A 22,110-nucleotide genomic window follows, 5' to 3' on the forward strand; every position below is an offset into this window, starting at 1 on the left:
TACATTCAAGAACTTGATATCCCATTTCTGTCGCTAATCGTTATCACCAGCAACACAGGTTTTGAAGAACAAATTCACCATCTAATGCAGTCACCCATCTGGAGTGTGACCAGTTTCACTCAAACGGCTGAATGCAGGCTGCAGTCATGAATCCAGAATCTTCAGTCTCTCAAACAGCTTGCACACAATTGTGGGATGGAGGCAAATGCTTATTTAAATAACTTCATTTATCTTTTATGACCAATTGCAGACATGGTAAGTGCGACAATCCAAACTGCAATGGAAATGAAACATATAGTCCGTCAGGAACAACTGAAGAAATTAAAGAGTCAGTTTGATCCAAAGTGCAATTTAATTCCTGATTAATATTGTATTTGGAATAAAGGTTATTGCTGGAGAACCAGCAATTCCTGTGAAGTTATGTAGATGTTTCCTTCTGCATACATCCGAGAACAATGTCAAATACGCTATTCCAGGCCATAGTTAGCACATGACAGAAACTGCTGGGCTCTGCCTCCCAAGTGTGTATTTTTTCTAGAAGTTAGATTGTGGTGGTCTTTCTTAAAAACAAGCCATTTGCAGTAATAATGTTGTGAATTGTGGTGGAGCCCTGCTGCTTGGACTGAGAGCTGGACCCAGCGCTGCTGTGAATGATGGTACCACTAATGTTGACATGCTGCTGATGTGGACTGATCAAGAAGCTGTTGCTGGGTCACTATCCCAAGAAGGAAACGGCAAAATCTAAAGAGCTGATGGATCAATTGGAGCAAAATCAGAATGGCAAACTTTTCTGTGTCACTATTAATGTTTGCAATTGCTGAGCCACTACCCTTTGATGAGGAAAAGTCAATCCTGTATGTCGAACTAGAATCCAAAGCTCTTAAATGGAGAAATTGGACAGTTAGTTGCCCTTCTCTAATTGCCCTAAGCTCTTTTTTTGAGACTTTTCTAGACTGTGCAACATGTGGAAAGTATTGAAGAAATGGGTTTGTCACATCCTTCATTCCATGTTCCAGCCTGACTGTCAGTGGCTTGAAATCCTGACACTCCTATTCAAGTTTCTAAAAATGTTTTTATTCTGAACGTAAATGTTTGATTCAATTGACTTAATGGCACTTGATGACCATTTGCAGCTCTGAAAACATCAACTGCTGAAAGTGCAAGGGAGCTGGTCTTTCTGCTTCTCCAGAATCTAAGAAGGTCATTGAAAAGTCAGCTGAACACAATGTGTGACTGTCTACTAACAGCTAGCAGATCTGGTTGCATTTGTGGAGTGAAAGCAGAGTTAATGTTTTTCGTTGAATGACTCATGATCACAACTTCAGATATCTCTGAAGAAGGGTCACTTGACTCAAGGTGAACTCTGCTTTCTCTCCACAGATGCTGCAAAATATGTTGAGTTTCTCCAGCAATTTCAGTATTTCTTTCAGTTTGTCAACTTCCACAGTTTGTTATTTTACATTAAAGAGATTATTGACTGGCATATAATCGTTGCTCTATTGTTCGTCTTGTAAAAAAACATTTTAGGTGAAGCTTGCAGTGAATGCTGCAGACCTGATGCTGGGACTGAAACCTGGAGGTTTGGCGTACGCTAAGGATGGTATATTGCCATCAGTGACCAATGATGAGATTCTTCATTGATGAAAGGCTTTTGCCCGAAACGGCGATTTTCCTGCTCCTCAGATGCTGCCTGAACTGCTGTGCTTTTCCACCTCCATTCTAATCTAAAATGAAGAGATTCTTGCCAGGGTTACTCATCAGTTGACAGCGCAGCTTAGTTTCAAGAGTTGCTACTCCAGTAAGAGGGAGGACAGATCAACAGATTTCTGAGCCCTACTGTTCATACTGATCATTGCTGAGGCTGCAAAGGTGGGCACAATCAGGGAAATGAGGGAGGCAGGCTTGAGAGATCATGGAGAGTCAAGATGTCAAAGAGAACTGGTCTATGTCAGCATGGCTTAGCAATGAGAAGTGCCAGTGTCCCTACCTGCCATTTTCTAAATCATACCACCTCTCAGTTAAAAGCCAGTGAATAATTGAGCATGCATTAACACAAAGTCATTCAATAATCTTTTCCAGACCTTCAATGTTCAGGCCTTCAGTTGTTCACTTCAAAGCACTGGACTGTGCAATGAGGATAAACATATTGAAAACACATTGACTACCTAACTCTCTGCTTCCCAATACTATTACATCGGCCACCTCCCCTCACCCCATCTCTTCAAAAAGAACAGACCATGGTGTCCTTCAAACCTCTGTGCAAGTTGAAAAAAAGGCAACATATATTGCAGTCATAGCTTTTGAAAGTGGCCTGTTTTAAGAGAATGTAATGTGAACAGGAATTTCTGGAAAGCAGGAATTTCTGTAAGATTCCTCTTGACAACATCTCCCAGTGATATAGCAAACACCACCATTCCAGACTACAGTCCCTCCCAATATTTGCATTACTCTGGTGAGTAGAGTGATTCCTCTTTTTTTTTTAAAAAAAATGTTGTATCAGCTCAATAGAGCCTTTTGATCTTCAGGGTTTATTTCCAAATGTTTGCAAGTTGGTTAATTTGTGCTTCATGATGACTTGTGACTGGGGACGTTTTGACAGACCAGATTGTCAGGAGGATGGGAATCAAAGTTTGCCAGACGTGAGGGCAACCCTGAGGAAGCAAGTTTGATTTAATCTGATTTTGATGTGGTTTAATTATGCTTCATTTGGAATACAACAAGGTGAAAAGGGAATGTTGGAGAACCACTGATTCCTTTAAAATATTTTGTGCAATGCGACAAATGCCAGTTCAGACAACAGCAGCTACATTAACGATGCTGCTAGACTGCCTCGCAAGGAATTTAATATTAGTGACAGAGTTGTCTTAAACAGTAGTACCACCACCCTAAATGCTGAGACGGGAAATTACTTGCTGATCAATATTGAGGTTCTGTTTCTGGCCATTGGAGCTATAGTCAAAATACTGAAGAATTGGGTTCCTCTCCTTCACCCCACCTCATCGCTTCTCTTTTTTTCTCTTTCCTGCTCATCCTCACTCCCCCACCCACCATTCCACACTCCCTCCAAAATTATTGCATGGTCTCCAGACTTTGGTGACATTTGATGAAATATGGCTATGGATTGCGACCAGCTCCTGGTCTCCACGCTTTGTCTATCTCCCACACAATGTCGCCATTGAATGCTTCGCATTTTTTATAATTTAAGTTGACCAGAGGCCATGTGTATCCACGGAGTCAGGCATATTCCGTAGTCATAGTTATTTGTTTGAATCAACCTTATAAAGTGCTTTCATGGTGAATTCAATACAGGCAGCATCACATCCACACCATTTCACTGATGTCATCAATTAATCGAAGCCTAAATACTGAGGTCATTACACTGCTCTGGGTCAGAGACCTGTAATTAATTCTGGGTTTATTATGGTCAGATCTTGCAGTAAACTCCGAATGGATGAAGGACCATGAAAGGAAAAGGAATTTTTTTTTTCAACAATACAGTCAATACTGACTAATATGACATGAACCTTCAGTGAATTTGCAAAATGAGAAATTACTATATTCGGATTCTGAATCAAACATTGAGTTACAAATTGTGCGTGTAAGGGTTAAATTAGCAATAGTATGTGAAGAGCTTGAGTTTCTTTTACTAAGATCAGGAAGTTAAACTTAAATCCTTGCATTTGGGATGTTTTCCCTCTGTCCCAGTGCAGAAAGTCTTTATTTGATCTCTTTTCTCCCCAACCACCAGCTCCTGCCCTCACAGCCAAAACTCTCGATGTTGATAAGAAGTGCCAAATATTAACTTGGTGATCATGCACATATTTAAATGATCTAACTGGTACTTTATGATGAGTTGCAGCTGTGAAAATGTTGACACCTCACACCTAAGTTTGTCAGAAACAAAAGGAAACAGATTGGCAAGTAAGTCTGCTATAATGTCAGATTTAAATCTGCTATGTTAGGGATCCAATATTGTGAAAGGGAAGTGCTGGCAGTTGTTGTAAGATTATGTCAGGGTTGCCTCACGAAGGCATCCAAAGGCAGTGTGGTGAACACTAACACAGATGAGAACAATCACAGAAAACAACTGCTTGACTCGTTCAGAAATGCTTGGCTTATTTTGAGAGACCAATCTTGAATCAGCATAAAACATCCAAAGTTTTTCAATGGTTGGTTGAATTTTGCTTGTTTTTTAGTATGAAGGTCTTGCATAGGCCAGAAATGGCTATAAACAATGGTGACATACAAAATAAATGGTTTTCTCTTCTTTTCACCCTGTACTGTCTCTTCCACACCCCAACCCCAGCATTCCCTCATTGTGGTGTACTGTAGACATCCTGTGGAAGTCAAAAGAACCACATACCAACACGACCACGATGGTTCATGATGCATCCTGAAAACAAGTAAAGTCCCAGCAACATTTCCCAGATCATAGGACAGCATTGCCAATACACTCCAGGGGGATGGGTGGTGATAGCAACAATAACTAATAACATTAGCCAGATTACAAGACTGGGATTCAAGGTATACTGTTTGTCATTACCCCCTCATAAACTTCACCATTACAAGGGTAAAATCGGGAGCATTGGAATCTTCACTGCTCACCTGGTGATTGGTTTAATTGCAACAATAGTCAAGAAGCTCAATATGATCAAAGAGAGAGCAGTTTGATTGACTGGCAAAAGAATTAACGTACCTTATTGCCACTCCCATCACCATCACTGAGCTACGATGTTGGGCTACCTAGCACTTACACTCCACGGAATGGATTACAGCAACTCATTAGACTTACACTGAAAGGATATTTCCTGTCTATAATCTCTATTTCTGAAGAGAACAACGATCAGCTAAAGGCCTTTACACCTGATTCTGACTTTGCCTGGATATCTCTGTTCTTTTATTGTCACTATGGCAAAATAATGCGATTTATTAAAATTGCACAGTCATTGACTAACTTAAGAAAACTAGACGATCAGGCTTGGAATATTGAATCTCAAGTCTGCGATTATTTTTTGTTGTAAAATTGCTTTGGACTTAATTCTGGATAAGGTTACTGATGTTATATGACTGCATTTGTGCTCTTTGATGAATTGCAGTTCTGGAAACATTGTCAGTGCAAACAGTGAGGGAAATGGGAATGCAGGTTCTCCTGGATCAAGTGAAGTAATTGCAAAGTAAGTTTATTTGCACGCATGACTAAGTTAGTCATTATATCAGAATATGACAAACCATTAGGAAATAACTGGTGAGCTGGTAGTTTGTGCAATGTTATACAACGATCAATGGTAACAGATCGGACGCAATGATTTGATTAGCTCTCAAAGAGGAACTTGCCTATGTTCACTCCCATGTCCTTTTACTATGTGATACTGCAAAACCTCTTCTTATGAAAATTGTAGATTCCTTTTAAAGCCCTCAGTTGAAGCTGCCTCCTCCACTATACCATTAGGCAGAACATTCCAGTTTCCGATCTATGCTGTTTTTTTGTTTAAAGTATTCCTTGTCACCATTGATTTATTTTGCTGATCATCTTAAATCAGTGTCCTTTTCTTCTCAAGCCTTTTTAAAATATAATCCGCACAGTATGGAAACAGGCCACTTGGCCCGATAAGTCCACACCAACCCCCCAAAGAGTAACCAATCAAGATGCATTCTCCTACCCTTTTAGTCTACTCTATGCAAATCCCTCATGATTTTGCACACTTGTAAAATGTCTTATTTATCTTCAGTTCTCCAAAAGGAGCAGCCCGAGCTTCTTCAAACTATCCAAATAGTTGTCCAGTTGCTCATCTCTGGTACCATTCTAGTGTACCTTTTGTGCACCATCTCAAATCCCTTCCTGAAGCGTGCTGAATAAATACTAGACCTGAGGGAAAAGCAGGACTGTTTATAACCATTTGTCATAATTTCCTTATTTTCCATGCCATGGTCCTATTTATAATGTTCAGAATCCTAATGATATCTTCAATCTGCACTGCCAACGTCATAATTTGTGTGTGTACACACAATATGTATAAAATGCATTAAATATCAGACTGGGATCATTTAAGGAAGCATTGATACTTGTATCGAAAGAATTTAGCTTGTGTATAAAATGAACAAGGAACAATCCAGAAACGTTCTGAGTTGGAGGAGGGCTGAGTTCAATGGGCCAAGAGGGCATTTGAGCACAAATCTGGGCAATGTTCAGCTTCAGCTGTACAGTACAGCTTAACATTTCCACAAGCAGGAAATGGTGGCAAAAACAATACTCTAATTCCCTGCATGATGTTGCAAGGGATATGGATTATTGTTAACCCCAGTGAGAACCGTGCTAAATATAGACAGTTCAGTGGGGAAATAAAGATTAAAGGAGACTGACAGCTAACTTTAAAACGGAATCTATAAGTCATCATTCGTCACAAACAGTGAAAGGGCGGCAAAAGAATGAGTGGGGCCAATGATCATGAATCCCCTGTTTAAAATTCACAGGTGCAGGGGCCTGGCTCTGGTATTATGAAGAGGAAGTTAATGCCCAGTTCATGGTGAAAAAAAGTAGTTGAGACTTGGATGAGATGAAGTTTGACAGAATTTTACAAAGGCTAAAATAAATCAAAATTGCAGATGCTGGAAATCTGAAACATAAATGAAACTGCTGGAGAATCTCAGCAGGTTTGGCAGCATCTGTGGCGGGAAAGCAGAGTTAATGTTTTTGAGTTCTGTGACACTTGAGCATCTCCATCTATTTCTGCTTCATTTCGAAAGGCTGATTGTCATTGAGTGTTGGTAGCTGATAACAACTGAATTGGAGACACCTGAGGATACAGGGAAAAGTAAAATTGAAGCTGCAGCGGTAATATCCACAACAACCTAATCCTGTCCAAATAGATGCTTGGAATCAGAGACTGGAGAATCACAACATTTAAAATATTTTTGTTCAAAATTGTCTGGATAAATCCAGAAACCAGATTCATCTTAGTGGTGGGAAAGCTTCAAATGAACTGTAATCTCAGCCTCAAGCAACAATACTGGGAAATCATATGGACTAACTTTATATGCTGACTAGAAAATCTAATGTGTAACCTGTTTACCTAAAGCATCTGATGACGGCTTATAATTCTGAATCTTCAGTTTTTTTGGGTATTTAAGCCGGTTTAGAAACGTAGAAAATAGGAGCAGGAGGAGACCATGCAATCTTTCGAGCTTGCTCTGCCATTCATCACGATCATGGCTGATTGTCCAACTCAATAGCCTAATCATGCTTTCTCCCCATGACATTCGATCCCATTTGCCCCAAGTGCTATATCAAGCTGCCGTTTTATTTGTAGTTGAAAGTGCTTGCTTGAAGTGTCTTAATTTGTCCTTACGTTCAATTGAAGCTGAGAAACAAACATGGAGTCCAAACTCTGTCCAAATTCTGAGGAAGTTGACAATTTAAGTTCACAAGAAAAGAAAGTGACAGTCAAAAAGTAAGTTTGATCCAATGTACGACCATGTTATGCTTCAGCATGTGTTCAGTCTCTTTCTGAACCTGTGCCAACCTTCAAAGTTTAAGTTTGTAGGATGTTGCTTGATTGGAACAGCATTTCCTCAATCAATATTATGTGTAGTGAGATTAGTAATTCCCCGGTTATTCCCACATATCTCTCCATGAGATTATACCAACTCTTTCAGGTCATTTCGATTTTCATCTGGAAGTCACTCAGCAGTTTATCCCAGTATTCCAGAACTTCCTCATTGTTCAATCTAATTTGAGGAATGCCTAATTCACAATCATCTTGATGAGCTTTTGAACAAAATCCATCTCTTCAAGCCACAGAATGGTCACAGAAATAGGTGGAGCAGTAAGCCATTCAGCCCCTTAAGCATGTGCTGCTGTTCAAAATGATGATGGCTGATTATCCAACTCTGTACTCTGTTCCATCATTCTTTGATCCCTTTAATCCGAGAAAAAAACTATTTTTGAACTCAATCAATTTATATGACAGTGAATTCCAAAGAGTCACCACTGTCAGGGTGAAGAAAAGTTTCCTCATCTCAGTCCAAAATGCCCGAGCCAGTCTCCTTAGACAATGAGGCCTGGTTCGGGACTCCCCAGCCGTGGAGAACATCATTCCTGGTTATCTAATTCAGGGCATAAACACTGGCTTGTGCTGCATCTTGTGATCTTCGCCTGGGTCATGTATGGGGAGGGTTGTTCTCTGTATTGCCACACTTTGACAGTGCAAGTAAACCTCTTGCTGATAGCAAGCTGGAAGCAAGGTAACCATTTGTTGCTAATAAAGAGATAGGACTGAGTGCTCACTGCCCATATTCAAAAGGGAAGAATGACCTACTGAGGAGAGATATTAGAGAACTTTTGATAGCTGGACACTGACAGGAATTACTGACTCCCGTAGAACACACAGGGAATCAGCAAAGGTGACGGAAAGTGCTGATGCCTAATTACACATATTGCACTTTCCAAATGACAACAGCCCATTGGTTGAGAGGTTTTCCTTTTTTTTAAATTAAAATGTTCAGCGATGTATGACACACCTCTGTAGTAGGTGGGACAGGAATCCAAGTCTACTAAATCTAATTTAGGAACTTAAGCCTACTGACCAAGGGTAGGGAGACTATCATTCTATCATCAGAGGTCTGTTTTGCATCTCATACAGAATTGATGCAATTGCCCTTAATTGCTTCATTAATCCCTGGGGATGTAAATAATACGCCAATTATCAGAGCATTGTGTGTTGCTCAGGTGCCACTGAGTATAATGCTGGTCTTTGAGTCGGAGGGTTCAAGATCTACCCTCCGGGTTAGAATACACTAATTGATACTGCCACGGCAGTGCAATCCTGAGATAATCCTGCACATCAGACGTGTATGAGGCATTAAACCAAAGCCACTCTGCACTCTAATGGGACCCTTATTACTTTGAATTAAAGTGAGATTATATCTGGTGTCCCGGCCAATATTTAGCGCTCAATCCTGATGAGCAGAAGATCTTCGTCATCATCTCCTTCCTGCTTTTCTCATGGTACACAAATTAGATATCACATTTCTGACATGTGACTACATGATCAAAAGTACTTCGGTTGTTGTATAGAGCATCTCTGATTGAAAATTGGCTTTGTCAGAACCTGCATGTATTATTACTCAACTTGGCTGTTCATTTTTCACTCTCTTGACGCTCTGTTGTAAGAAAGCACTCCTTTCCAACTTCCACCAAATGAGAATGAGACAAAGCTCAGTGCTGTAATATTTCACTTTATACTAACATCTGGATCAAACTGAAATACCATTCAATGCAAATAGAAAACGAACTGAACCGGTTTTAATGGATTAAAACAAATTATATTTTTTACCAAAGGATTGTATTGAAAAATCTCAATAGTTCTCATTGTGTCAAGTACAAGCAAACAGTGGAGTCTGTTGCAATCTATGTTATCTTGTCTAAAGAATAGGCTGAGAAAAAGCATTGCACGCTCTTTAAATTCGAGAATGAGGAAAGGAGTACAGTGTGGAACAGTGACTAACAGCAGGAAAATTATTCTTCAGTTTAGAATAGATGTGTAGTGGAATATACTAAAATGATAGAATGAGAAAAGCTAAAGTGGAATATTGTCAGCGGAATGTTTTATAAGCTTGTTAATATCGGGTCAGTCAGGATCTTATTGAATGGTGGAACAGGCTCATTTACTGTTCATGCCTCGAAACAATTTTGTTAGTTACTCGAGCGGAGGTATTAAACACATTTTAAACTGTTACATGGGCACATGCTGATATTTCCGTCTATGATTCCCTGGGTATGATAGTATGTAGTTGACAGTGGCCCCAGGGGTTCTGCACTTGTTTCAGAGATCTGGAAAGAGATGTTTAGGATACTCTGAGGTGGCATTAAGATGTTATATAAATGCACAACTTTTCTACTCTGCTAGGGTAGAGAGGATTTTGCTCTCTATCAAACCTGTGCATCATTTGACTTCAATCTGCTTTTCTTTGTTGCATTATTGTATGGATGTTTATTCTCTTAAGTCAAGTGCCCGGGCTTTGCCAAAGTTTAAGAGGTTTTTATTCACATTGGTGAGTTTCTGTATCCCATGAGTTAGATTCATTGCAGTCAGTAATGGGAAATATAGCAATCAAATATAATGTTGTTAACTGTTATTACATCTTTTAACATGGATAACTATGTGCTGTTCTATGAACCTCAAGATTTAAAAGCCTTTTCAGTGGAGCCACTGTTGATTTAACCAATGCGCTATAGTGGTGAACTCACTGATACTGAAATCTCTATAATCTGGGACAATGATGAAATAGAAACTGACTGGAACTGCAAATTATCAAGAAAACTAGGGATCAGTGAGAGGTTGAGGCCGAAACTCAGAATACAGAGGCACTGCAAACCCAAAGACCCATTGACACAGTTTCTCAAGATGAATTTTGATGTGGTTCTGCATTATTCAGTTCTGATCTCTGTGGTTTGTGGATAAAAATGATGTCTGCTAGAAGACAACTACAAAGCTCTCTTGCGATAATGTGACACAGAATCAAGTGAAATTTGGAGTTCTCCTTATGGTGCTTCTTTCATCCTTTCAAGTGGCAGCTGAATTTGGTGATCAGGTATCAGTTACGATCAAATTGGATGAAATCTTGATAGTGATTCCTTTATTTACATTTCCCTATCTCTGAGGTTTGCCCCATTTCTTTATTAAAGGGCCAATGGGTGTGAGATCGCTTGAGTGCTGTCCATAGGATAGCCGTGCTCCTGCCACTGTGCAACTTCATATTGATATCTGCCTTTAAAAACGATCTGAATCTATGGTCACATACTGGTGTCGGAACTAACCGGGGTTCATAATAGAATGGCTAATTCTTCAACTGCTGCAAACCAATATGGGCTAGACTTTCAAACCAAAGGTGCTTTTGGTGCCACATTCAGTATTCAGAATGACAATTAGGATTTCTGTTAGTGCAGAATTTCTCTCTATTACTTTAAATAATAGTGTGCTGTGTGTATGTGCGTGTGGTTTGTTTCTATTTATTTCTGTTCCTCAATGGCATTTAAATTGTTGTTGTATAGGATCAAAGGCAAAGTAATGTCTCCACAAGGACATTGTTGCTGGTTTTCCTCTGAGACCAGTGCCGAACTTTACCAGTTGATTGTAGGCCTGATACATTATAGTTAAGTTTCACCTCTGCCAGCTGGTACAACATGGAAATTTGAGTATTTATGAAAATAAAGTTTTTTTTTATTTAAGTCTTTAATACTGTACTTATCAGGACACTCTCAAGAATTCCAATGGAAAGGGAGAAAGCATTTAATCTGTCTGGGTAATGAGTGCTGATTGGTAAAGGTATGGAAAGTGGAACAAGTGATGGTTGGCAGTTAACTGCCAATGCTTGTTGTGATTCGACTAAATTGGTGATGGCCATTCTCTGCCTCATTTGGCATGACAATACCTTGACCACTTAGGCAACCTGCCAATTGAAAACATAACAAAGTTCAGTTGTCAACTGTCCATCACAATCTGACCAGTCCATTTTTCCATTGGGAACATCTCGATCAATCATTGTGCACTTTCCAAAGCATCAGAACTCTTTTCTTGTTCAGTATAAAATGTTGTTTCCGTTTATGTCAAAATATTTCTGTATTTGCAAAAATCGTTTGAATTTGGGAAACTTTTGTTAATGGTGTATCCAACATCCAGCTGATATGATTAAAATGGAATCTAGTTTTCGAATCTGAAATGATTTAACCCCCTGACAAGCCCACTTTGTTCATAAAGATCCTCTTTGAATATTGTATCAGTCTGGCTGTTGAAAGACAGCTTTGGAAAGTTGTTTACTTTGGTCAATTTCTACTTAATGAATTGCTGAAATGGTGCAAAATGCATTCTATTGCATTTACAAAACTAAGATATCTTGTGAAATCAGGAGATGTGCACAGTGTAAATGAAAATCCCATTTACTGCTGGCCTGGACAAGACTGGTAAACTTAAAGTTGTGCTTATAGAGAAAGGACTGAGATCTTAACTGGCTCATTATCATCTAATGTATTGAGTTTAAACTTACGTCTATCTCTAAATTCTTCAAAGCCTTGATCCACGCTGTCTCTTGTACCCCTTATATACACACTCAGTTCTTTGGTTCTCTGATTGCTTTATATCTTTTTGTCCATGGGTATGGCCAAGCCCTCTTAATTAGCTGTAATTTACTGATAAACATCCTCAGATGCCCTCTAGTACTCATTCTCTCTTTGAAAACTTGCTTAAAAGCCGGTTTCATGTTTTTGGTATTGGTCCTAACTCTTCCGATACATGCCAATAAACTTCCCCTGTTTGGCATTTGGTGCATCCTTTTCTAGTTTGGAAGGTCGGACTCGAATAAATATAGGGTTAAAGACAGTAATCTTGGCAGTGTGGAGGAACAGAGGGATCTGGGTGTGCAGTACATAGATCCCTCAAAGTTACCAACCAAATGGATCGGGTTGTTAAGAAATCATTTGGTGTTTTGGCTTTCATTAACAGGTTAATCGAATTCGAGAGCTGCGAGGTTTTGCGACAGCTCTACAAGTCCCTGGTGAGACCACACTTGGAATATTGTGTCCAATTCTGGTCGCCCTACTATAAGAAAGATGTAGAGGCTTTGGAGAGCATTCAAAGAAGGTTTACCAGAATGCTGCCTGGACTGGAGGGCTTGTCTTATGAAGAAAGGTTGAATCAGCTCAGACGTTTCTCTCTGGAGAGAAGGAGGAAAAGAGGAGACCTGATTGAAGTATACAAGATAATGAGAGGAATAGATAAAGTAAATAGCTAGATACTTTTCCCCAGGGCAGGATTGACTGGTACAAGGGGTCATATTTTTAAGATATTAGTAGAAAGGTATAGAGGAGACGTCAGGGGTAGGTTCTTTACGTAGAGAGTTGTGAATGCATGGAATGCATTGCCAGTGGTGGTGGTGGAAGCAGAGTCATTAGGGACTTTGAAGCGACTGCTGGGCATGCACATGTTTAGCAGTGAGTTGAGGGGTGTGTAGGTTGTTATTATATTTTACATTAGAATTAAACCTCGGCACACCATCGTGGGCCAAAGGGCCTGTACTGTGCTGTACTTTTCTATGTTCTCTGTTAAAGCACCTTATAAATGTGAGTATTTAATGTTCACTTTGGCAGATTTAATTGATTCTAATTGGAATGTATCTGCCAAACCTTTAGCAAAACTGAATCAGCAAACAGCTTCAAACTGTGCACACATCCATCATATAACATTGCTGCTCCACATTAACTTTTCAAATGCACTGCTCCATTCCAAATAGCGGACCACCCGTTCCCATTCATAGAAATTTGTTTCTGATGGATGGAAGTGGTTGTTTCGGTACTTCTGCCATTTTTATTGAACTCATCTCAAGTTACACTTTAGGATTTAACACTCAGGACAAGACTGTTTGTGTTAAGCTTTATCAGGTTTGAGCAGTTTTCCAGCTCTTCATGTTCATGAGTATTGGAATGTGACTGCGTTCTATCAGCCCTCTTGGGACAGGCTGAAAGGTCATTAGGTAGATAATAATAAGGGGAGGAAGGAGTTTCAGTGGCTCTCATATTTCCACCTCCGTAGTATTTTATTGATCCCAAATTAGGGAAAGGATGACCACTCAGGTGGTCAATGTAGAGTCTGTTCCCGCCAATGCTGGCAGTTTGTTAGCAGTAGGTGGGTCATCCATTGTGTGGGAGACCTCCTCCTGCATCCTAGAGACACGCATGCAGGATGTCCCTCCTAATGAAGTACCTTATGGCTCATAACATGGTATCCCATCTGCATACTGGAACAGTCTCCTGTCCATGGTGGCGATCATTACGGGAACTGGAAATCAGAGTAAGTGAGTGAAAGAAGCCGTGAGGGCGAGAGTGTTCACAACATTCCCAGGACTAGGTTGGCAGGTCCTACTGAGACCATTAATAAGTCATTAAGATCCCCCAATTGGTGCATGGACAATGGTTACTCCTACTCCTAGTAAGAGTACTGTGATTACTGCTGTTTCAGTGCTATCAAGCAAATAGTGAAGTGTGGCCATGTGATAAAATCATTTACATTCAGTGCTGAATACTTGAGACTTTTTTGTGAGAAACTTTATAATTCTTCTCGATGTTCTTAATACACTTTTTGTTTCATACAATGGTGATTTTCTACATAGGATTACAGAGGAAAAACAGACCATTTGGCACAAACAGTTCATGCCAGCGCTTATGTTCCACTCAAGGTGTTTCACATCTTTCCTCATCTAAATCGCCCATTGTAATTCTCTATTCCCATCCCTTCCAAGTGCTCGCCTAGTTTCCTTGAAATACATCTAAACTATTGATTTCAACTATTCCGTCTTGTCACATATTCCCCATTCTCATCATTCTTTCAGTGAAGAGGTTTCTTCTGAATTCCCTTTTGGATTTCTTGAGGTACTGTCTTATATTGACAGCCTCTAGTTATGTTCTACCCCGTAGTGAAATGTTTTCTCTGTGCCTTCTCTTTTCAAAACCTTTCATAATTTTAGAACTGTCAGCCTTCTTTACAACTGAGAAGTGAACAGCACAACAATTCTTCCTTGATATACACAGCCAGAAACTTGTGTAGCATTCTTATAAATCTTCTCTTCACTCTCTCTCTCATACATTCTATAATATGTCAACTCGAATTGCAGGCAATACTCTTAATTATAGTCAACCAAATTTTTATAGGGACCCTACTTTCAAATCTATCCCTTTAGAGATGAAGCTTAGAGCTTTGTTTGCATTTTTATGGCCTTTGGAACCTGTGGTGAAATTGTTAGTGACTGATGTAATTGTCTGAAATCCTTTTGTTTGTCTCCCTCACTGAGATGTGCATCTTTGAATAAGTGACCTACACATTATTCCTACCAAGATGTCACACCTTACGTTTATCTGTGTGGATCTTCATTTGCTAATTATTTGAACATACCGTAAATTAATTAATGATCTCTTGCAACTTCTTGTACTCCTCAGAATTGGCTACATTTCAACATTCCTTTCCAATTTGGTGTCTTTGAATTGCTAATTTTTTTTGGTGTAATTAGATACAATATTTAATTTGCAGTTTTACTTTATTTTGTTTTGAATTTTTAGAGAGGTGCAGTAATCCACACAGTAACTATAATAACTAAATGAAGAATGACAGATAGATGAAAATTATTACACACACAGGACTAATTAATAGACTCTATTAACTTCAAGGTCAAAACAGGGATTATTTTTTACACGAATGATATGGTGAGATTATCCGTGGTGCAATAACTTTTTGTCCATTTTTTGGTTGCAGTTTATTTCCCCAGGTCTTTCTGTGCTTCTGGTATGAAATTGCAAAGGCACCCAGTCTCCATTTTAAACCAAATGATAATAAAAAAAACATTTATATAAAATGCAACATGATTTATGAAGCCATCCCTCTAGGCTTATACATATTCACAACCATGTAGAGTTATATAGGGAGAGGCTGAATAAGCTTGGGCTGATTTCCCTGGAGCTTTGGAGGCGAGGAGTGACTTTATAAAGGTTTATAAAATCATCAGAGGCATGGATACGGTGAATAGACAAGGTCTTTTCCCTGGGGTGGGTGGAGTCTCGTCGAAACCTATAATCGTGAGTACAGGTTTAGAGTGAGAGGGGATAAAGTTGAAAGTACCTAAGGAGTAACTTTTTCATGCAGAGGATGGTGTGTATGCAATGAACTGCCAGAGGAAGCGGTGGAGGCTGGTGCAATTTCAACATTTAAAAGGCATCTGAGTGTGTATACGAATAGGAAGGATTTAGAGGGATATGGGCCAAGTACTGGCATATAGGACTAGATTAGTTTAGGATATCTGGTCAGCATGGGCAAGTGAGACTGAAAGATCTGTTTCCAAGTTGTACATCTCAATGACTCTATGATCTACCACTTTGCTCTTAATGTACTAGTCAAATCTCTTTGGATTATCTTTAACATTATCTCCCAAGGTTATCTCATTTTCCTTTCTTGCCCTCCTCATTTTCCTCTTTAGAATGTCTCTGCATCTCTTGTACTCTTCGAGATTCAGTTGATCTCATATATCTATATCTAATATACGATTCATTCTTAATCTGAACCAGAGCCTCAATACCTTTATTCTTCCAGTGTTCCCTCCTCTTACCAGCCTTACCTTCACACTAACAGGAACATCACACCTCCAAATTCTTGTTATCTCACTTCTGAAAGCTTCACTCTTGCCGGCCGTCCCTTTAGCAGTTTACTCCAATCAACCCATGAAAGTCTTTGTCTCATACTATCAAAATTTTCCCTCGTCCAATTAAGAACGTTAACTGAAATATAATGCCAATCCTTTCCATAAATATTTTACAACTAATCGAATTATGACCCCGGCCCCAAAAAGCTTCACTACTAACCATTCAGTCACTTGCCCTGCATATTAATGAAGAAAATTGACTTTAGCACTTACCAAATTCCTCACCATCCAAGCTCTTAAGACGATGGCTGTCCCACTTTATGTTTGGAAGGGTAAAATTTGCTATTATTACAATCCTATTATTCTTACGTATAAATAAGATCTTTCGACATATTTGCTACTCAATTTCACTCTGACTACTGGGGGGACTATTACAATCGCATCAAAGTAATCATGCTTTTCTTATTTCTGAGTTCCATCCACATAGCTTCACTAGACCATCCCTCAGAAATCCCTTGTTTTAGAACAGCAGTAATGTTTCACCACAAGAAAAGTTGACTCCAATCTCCTTCTAGCTCTTCCTACTTCTGCCGTACCTTTGATGACGGGAAGGGCTTTGAACATAAATTATTCAATTTACAGGTGATGGTTAGTAACTGAAAATAAAGATACTATGGGTGACATGGGTGATGGGAAATAAAAGGTTACATTGTGTGGAAGGAAAATTCTGGAAATAAACAAGAATTTTAAAAAACGAACTCCATTCTGTCTGCCCAGGTCTTGCCTACACCGCTGGACCTCCAGAGTACTTTCCTTTTATTTTGATGAGTTCAAGTTAATCCCACCCACTGTTTTGTACTTGTTAACCATTTGTTAACGGGTATTTGCCGTTTCAGAATGTAGGTTGCCTTATTGTGTACGTTCTCAGAGTTCAGTGTTTGGAGTCCTTGTTGGTTCAACCTGTGCTTTGGTCTATAATGCAAAATTACAGAAAAATATTAATAGCAATTTAAAATAAAATGTTAGGATATCGGAGGAACAGCAAAGAGCTTCAAAGTTTGACAGAGGGATTGTGGGAAAGGACATGGAAAGCAGCAGGGTTTCCAGAACTTCTGATCTCTGGCTTCCCTGATCGAAATCAATCTGTGATTTATCATTTTTGAGGATTGTTATTCATTAATATCGGTGTGTCAGATAGAGCTCAGTCTCAGGGAGGTGTGACGTGCTTCTTTGTTCAGTGATGAACTCAGGGGAAACTAACAACAGTAAGGGTGTGAAGCCAAAGCGGTGCAGGAGCAGAGGATCCCCCGTGTGTATGTGCACAAATCAGGGAATGATACATGGACATAAGAGCAAATAATCCCAACTTCATCAATAACGCTGTAGAGAACAAACACAAAGCAATTATGTTAAACTGAAATAAAACAGTCTCTTGTCTCACCTGGAATGTTGCATCTAGTTTCAGGTGCCACGTTTTTGAAAAAAAATGCGAAATTATGAGATTGGGTGCGTGACTGATTCACAACACTATTCCCGGGATGATACACCTCACCAACTCTGAGAAATTGGGACTGTTCTCCTCTGCTGATAGTTTCCTGACTCTGTGAACAGTTGCTGGGATTGGTTCTCAATTCCATCTTGCGTCATATAGATCCCCATGGCTGAATATTTCAAGTACTCATGAGCTCTGCCTTACCCGATCAACATCGACCTCTAATTTATTATTTTTGAGGGTTGCTGTTCAGTAATATCCTTGTCTCAGATAGATCTCAGTCTCATTCCCTGGGATTTGACAGGTGTGGTGTGTCAAGTAGATCCCAGGAATTGTACTCCATGAGATTTATGTGTGAGAAAAACTCCAGTTCTGAGAATCCGCTCTTGGATTGTGCACGTGTTGTGTCTGAATACCTGACTGAACGTTGACATTTTTGGCTGATGAATGTTTCGTTGGGCGCTTTAGGTGGCGAGTTATGCATTAGGGACCCAGGCTGTACTGAAATTGGGAGTACTTTTAGTTTAGACGGTGTAGAGTAAACATTCAAACTCCGTTGTCTGCCTTTTTTCAGCTTCTGGTGGAGCAAAGCTCCTAATTTGTATCATTAGGTGACCCGAGGTCGTGATCCTTGGTGCATAAGAGGAAATGTTCTCTAATCATTCTGCCTCTGGAGTGTTCCATCAGACACATCGTGTGAAAGGTGCATTTACATTAGTGGGCTGCATGGTAGCGCAGCATTAAACTAAATGACTGGATAAAACACAACCAAACAGAACAAGTGAGTTATTTGGCTGGGAAAGGAGTAGAATGTGGGAAAATGTATTATTACTGACTGGCCTAGAAGAAAGAATTAAGCAAACTCAAGGTTAGTGCATATTCATTCAAATTTATTAACCATTTCAGAAAGCATTTTTATCCAAAAAGTTGATGTAAAAGCTAACAGAAGTGAATATAATGGCTGGATGCCACATTGAGACAAGAACACATGAGCTGTCAGGTGGGAATTTTCTGTCCATCAGTTACAATCACAAGAAAGGGAATACAACGGCTCATCAGAAAGGGTAGGCAACCATTCTGAGTCAGGAACAAATTAAAACAAAACAAATGGGCTTCAAACAACTGGGAAGCTCCACATTCTTCCAACCACAACCATCTCAAAGATATCATAGTAAAAAGGAAAATCCATCAATAATTGTCTCAGTTATACGCTGATAAACTGAAGTCATCTCACTGTTAGAGTCAGCAACAGGACAGACTGTAGATTGGGAAGTCAGAGGCCTTGATAAGCAGATCAGGAAAATCAAAGGGGTCCACAACTCATTCACTTAACCTGGAAAAGAGAGATAAAGCAATGACTCATTTGTTTATGATCGGGGGCATTCAGATTTAATTTTTATTCAATGGCACACTTAGAGATTTCACAAAACATATTGGGCTGCTTGGCGTGAGAAAGATGTGATTATTCTCACCTTCACTAGAGTGACGGCAGGGCTATAGAAAATACTCAGGAAGAACAAGGTGATGAATGTGGAAGCAGTTGTCCAGATGTTGCTGTTATCATCCTCATAGTCTTCAATCCAGGTGCGATCTATTGAATCTATGAATATAAAGCCGAGAGATCGCATTTAGATTGTTTATTGATCCAGATCGATCTATCTGCACCCAAGTCATGTAAATAGGGACGTTACATCTTCATAAAAGAGTCAGGTATTTCTCAAATGTGACTCTCTTATCTGTATCTATTAGTGCATAATTGATTCTCAGCAAGAAATTACAAATACTAACTGCACATGTTCTTTCTTCATTGTCCATGTCAGAACATTTTAAATTAGTTTATTTCTTTATTTATTGAAGGATATTATTATTTGGCGAATGCTTATAACAAATGATTATTTTAATTATATCATTATATTTTAAATATAGGCTGTGACAGTTTAATTGAAAATTGTGGCCATCACTGACTAAAAGTTCAAATGTGATTCTCATCTTTATGTATTGGTGACCAATTTGCTTGGCAAATCACGAATAAGTTACATCACAATCAAAGCATTGCTTCATATTTTTGTTGTAGGATCTGAATATTTAGGAATACATTTTTGTGCATGTGTCCCTTAATTTATTTGATCTACTGCTTGGTGTTTATGGTTTTTCTTTAATGTTTGTGCATGTGGTTATGAGTGTTTCTTAGTTCACTCTTGCCCATGTTGGAGTCTGTGCATGAACAAACCTATTCGTGTGCTCATCTTTGTGTATGTAAATTTTGGCCTTTTCACATTGTGTAAGCATCATCATGCAAATATGCCACTTTGTTGCTGCCTATGTTTATCTTGTAATGTCTTTGTGAGTGTTCACTTTTTATTAGTGCTATCTAAAATGTGTGTTTATGTGTCTATTTCACATCCTACCTGAACTAGATTATTTTCATGTTTGTGCTTAACAAATGTTAGCATGCAACGTCACGTTTTGATGGATGATTATATTTATGTGATGATGTCTGCTTGTGTGGCAATCTTTCCTAAACTATATCCTAATAAGCTTGTTTGTGTTATTGTGTGTGGATGCTTGCTGATGGTTGTGTCCATTATCCTTGTTTAATATGCCCCACTGTTTGTTAATTTATGCACTTGTCTGCATGTGAGACTCTAAATTTGTGTGTATGTGTGACCGTGCTGATCAATGTGGTTTAAAAATAAATAACTAAGCTGCCTCTGTCATCGTATGTTTGTGATTATGAAAATGGGAAAATAATGATATTAATGTTTATCTCTGTGCACTTATGTGCCTGTGTGAGTCAACATGTGGGAGGACATTTTTCGGATTTTGTATCTGTGTGTTTATGTGTGTGTTATGTCTGTTCGCATTGTGCTGTATGAATGTATATGTATTCGTGTCCATTTGTGTGTTACCGTGTGTCTACGTTTCTCATGGTTATGTGTGAGTACCCCTGCTCAGTTGTGCAAATGCTTTTCTTTTGGTGTATGTGAGTTTTTGTAGGAGCTTAGGTGAGTGTTCAAGTACCATTTGCATGTGTAGCTCTGTGCAAGTATACGTGTGTGACGTCCTATCTATATGCACATTTGAGTGTGCACAAAAATATGTGTCTTTAGGTGAGAGCCTGTATATGTGTCTTCACGTGTGTCATTTGTGAGCATCTCTGTATCTGTGTGCGTTTCTGCTCTTATACCAGACTGTAATTTTTATTATTCTAATTTTATTGTTCTAATTTTAATGGATTGCCCACAATTAGATCTGACCTTGGTGTTGTAGGAAACATTTTCCATCATCGTGGAGAAATAAGCGTTTTATGAGCGACTCTTCTGTTGCAGTGATAGAATTTCTGTTTCTGAGACAAAAGGCCTGAGTTCAAATCCCCACTGTCCCAGAGATAACATTTCTGAATATGTTTATCAGAAAATGTCTACTTGTGTTCTGTATGTGAAACAAAATAATATCAGGTGTTCGAATAAAGAATTGATCCCATGTGCTCCAGGAAACTGAGACAAAACAATGGAATTCAAACCGGGACAATGCAAACACCAGTTTTGGATTATGGGAATCAATGTTAATCATTTGTTAACATGCTTCAAAGGTATTATTTTGCATGGAAATTTTAAATCTTAGACAGCAAGCAAGAAGCTGACTGTTCCTGTTAGTAACTGGGTTACATTACAGAGGACATCTACCATGAAAACTCTGCGCAGGGAGCAAGAGGACAGACCATTCATCGTTCCCCTCTTCCCTTTTCTCCACAATAGCTTATCTGTCGATTCTCTTTGGTGTGAAAGTGAAGATACATTCTGTCAACTCATGCATTGGTGCAAGATCTCTGGCAGTTCCCCAGAAACAAAGGTTACATTCAAACTGCTCTGCACTCTTTACGATTGGTATGTTCCAATCAAAACTAATTTTAAAGTTCTCTTAAATTTACATTTCCAATTGGCACAATGTGGCAGTTTAAAACTGACGTGAATTTTGTAAGAATGCCCAATTGGGGGAATCAAGAACACCAAGTTCAAAACTCGTGCTCTACTCTTGACATAAAATGGACATTGTTAGATTTCATCACAGAGGGATTTTGGATGGATAAGGTACTTGGCGGAATCCTGCAATGAGTGAGCTTTACTCTGTCTCTGACCCAGGGTGTATCTGAGCAGGGAACATTAACTGCACAAGACACTTGTCCTAGACCTGATAATAATCCACTTTAACTACACATATGCAATGTAAGTCAGAGTGAGAAACGACTAATTCAGTATTTAACTCACAACTGGAGGAAAATAAAACTTTATTACTTTTGTTGAATTATTAAATGTAACTGAGATTTTTATTGACATGAATTAACAGTGTCCATCAGTGCAAGTGAAATGTTTACAAAACTCGGTTTACCGCTGGATTTATCGACTGTTCTGTTGATGATCTTCAATGGAATCGCTTCATGT

General features: G+C 39.1%; 1 long non-coding RNA gene across 3 annotated transcripts in view; it reads right to left on the minus strand.

Annotated features, from left to right (window-relative positions):
• LOC148139494 (uncharacterized) overlaps positions 1-22,110 on the minus strand; it is a 1,679,690-nt gene that overhangs the window by 1,353,907 nt on the left and 303,673 nt on the right. The window lies entirely within an intron of this gene.

This window comes from Chiloscyllium plagiosum, unplaced genomic scaffold (genome assembly GCF_037043375.1).
Source record: "Chiloscyllium plagiosum isolate Xiang-an unplaced genomic scaffold, Cpla_swu_hap1 HiC_scaffold_38, whole genome shotgun sequence".
Classification (NCBI taxonomy): Eukaryota; Metazoa; Chordata; class Chondrichthyes; order Orectolobiformes; family Hemiscylliidae; genus Chiloscyllium; species Chiloscyllium plagiosum.